Genomic DNA, 2,168 nt, shown 5'->3' on the forward strand with positions numbered 1-2,168 from the left:
AGGAAAAGTATTTTTAATTTTAACATGAAAATTTCTTTGCACACAGACTATTCAAAACAAATACTCAATATGTTTATGGATAAATCTTTATTTTATTAAAAATACTTCAGTAAAAAAATATGATTTTTTTGTATGTGAAAGGCTTATAATATTAACTGAAAGACTGCCAAATTTTGTGAAGATATACACACTATATTGAAATGTAGAATTTTAAATCTATAAAACCTTTAAACAAGTACAAAGAGGTTATGTGGTTGGTCAAATTGACTGAGCCCATGTTGAGAGAGATAATACCATATAACATTTTTTTAAAGCAGAAACAACATACCGTTTAGTGAATTAAGTGTATACTGAGTTTCATGCTGTTTGATAAAAGTATTTCCACAGAAGTGAAAAAATCAGGAATATCACTGACATCCCTAAAGTCAAGAAAGAGTTAACAGAGCTTCATATTTCTTATAAGTTATAAGCTGTGTATTAGAAGACAAAGATTTAAAATTTGAGCTTAACTGTGTTTTCTAAATTCTATGTTAGACACTGAAATAAAGCATCTGTGTTTAGCCTTATTCCTAGTGTATCCCTATACGATGTTTTCATTTTCTATTGGCACTCTGGTTTGTTGCAGCAAGACTTTCTCAAAACTACTTTTGCTTGTCCTTTGTGTGAATATTGATATTTATAACTTTTTACATATAATGAGCTTGTCTCTCTTTCCAGGTGATGGCAATGCATTCTACATATAGATGGATGTACTACTTTTTCATACTATCTGTTTTTGTTTGTTTCTTTTGATCCTTTTTGCCATAAAGTTTAGCTGTTGTCCCATGATTACTCATAACCTTACAAAACAAATTAATTTTTTTACATCTACTTTTGTATGGTCTTTTTCTTTTTGCAGAGCTTTCTGCTTCTGCAAACAAATATAATAAACTTGTTTTATACTAAGAGCAGTAGCAAGCAAAGGAGGTTTTGAGATGATTTTGGAGAGCATTTAGGTCACCATTATGGCCAATTCTAAATCTGTTTTAATTTGTGTGTGTATGTGTGTATATATACTATGTAAATAGTAAACAGTTTTTTTTTCATTTGTTTGTTGGCCATCTCTGTCTTCTTCCTGCATATCGTCAAAGGACTATGAGGTAGATACTTTTAATAATCTAGCTGTGTACAGCATGTTAGTGAGTTTTTTGGTTAGAAACATGTAGAATGTTGAATCCTTCTGTTATATTTGTGAGTGTGTCTAGAGTAATATCTGTTTTTCATCAGGTTGTGTTTAAACTTTGTAGCTGGCATGGTTATTCTTATTTATTTATGTTTGTTTGTTAGTAGCTGTAATATAGTTTCCTGTTAACTATCTTTAAGCATATTTTTCTTGTACCATTTATTGTTGAAATATCATACCACTTTTAGTGTTTTATTATATAATTTTGATTGAAATTGTTCTTTATTTTTCTTAAATTGTTTCTACTTATAACAAAATTTATACAATTGTTTATGCAGTATTAAAGACTGAACTTTTAATTGATAAAGCACCATATTATACTTTGAAAGTTATTGTATCGTATTTCTGGATAGCATAGTTTTGTAGGAGAATATTTATTGGAAGTATTTTTTTATTTAATAAAACAGAACAGGTGACTTGTAGTTGTAGGAATGTCTCACTGTGCACTTTCTTGTGGATGACTGCTGGTATGAATACACACTGCATTTTATATAGAGAATGTTTGAAACAGTAGTAATCATTGTGTGAAGTTTTTTTATACAGAGAAAAGTTGATATAGTGCAGTTTCATAATATAACAAAAATAGTAGTGGTAGCTTTTAAATAAACAATTACTATCTTGAAAACCAAAAATTTTATTTAAAAAACAATGATTATTTTATACACAATTCAATAAAACGAGATTGTTTGCAGTCTCCATATTACTAAAATAATAACTTACTGTACAAGTTTAAAAAGTGGTAAAATCCCCGATGTGACTGGAAAACAATCTCGTACACTCTATGTGTTTCGATGTATATCTTGTGTTATCCTCAGGATGATGGACCTGATGGAAATGTTGTCAGCAGATGGCGTGAAATTCTTTGATATGTAAATTGGTGTTTTGATAACTGTATAAATAAGTGTTATTTTTTGCAAAACATTACACTCCTGAGGATGATGCAAGA

At 29.1% G+C, this 2,168-nt stretch overlaps 1 long non-coding RNA gene across 1 annotated transcript in view; it reads left to right on the forward strand.

Annotated features, from left to right (window-relative positions):
• The first annotated feature begins 258 nt into the window (after window positions 1–258).
• LOC111083052 overlaps window positions 259–2,168 on the forward strand; it is a 16,717-nt gene continuing 14,807 nt past the window's right edge. The window contains exon 1 of the long non-coding RNA XR_002608769.1: window positions 259–1,139. This is a non-coding gene — a long non-coding RNA (uncharacterized LOC111083052). The remainder of the gene's footprint in view (window positions 1,140–2,168) is intronic.

Source organism: Limulus polyphemus, unplaced genomic scaffold (genome assembly GCF_000517525.1).
Source record: "Limulus polyphemus unplaced genomic scaffold, Limulus_polyphemus-2.1.2 Scaffold8023, whole genome shotgun sequence".
Taxonomy (NCBI): Eukaryota; Metazoa; Arthropoda; class Merostomata; order Xiphosura; family Limulidae; genus Limulus; species Limulus polyphemus.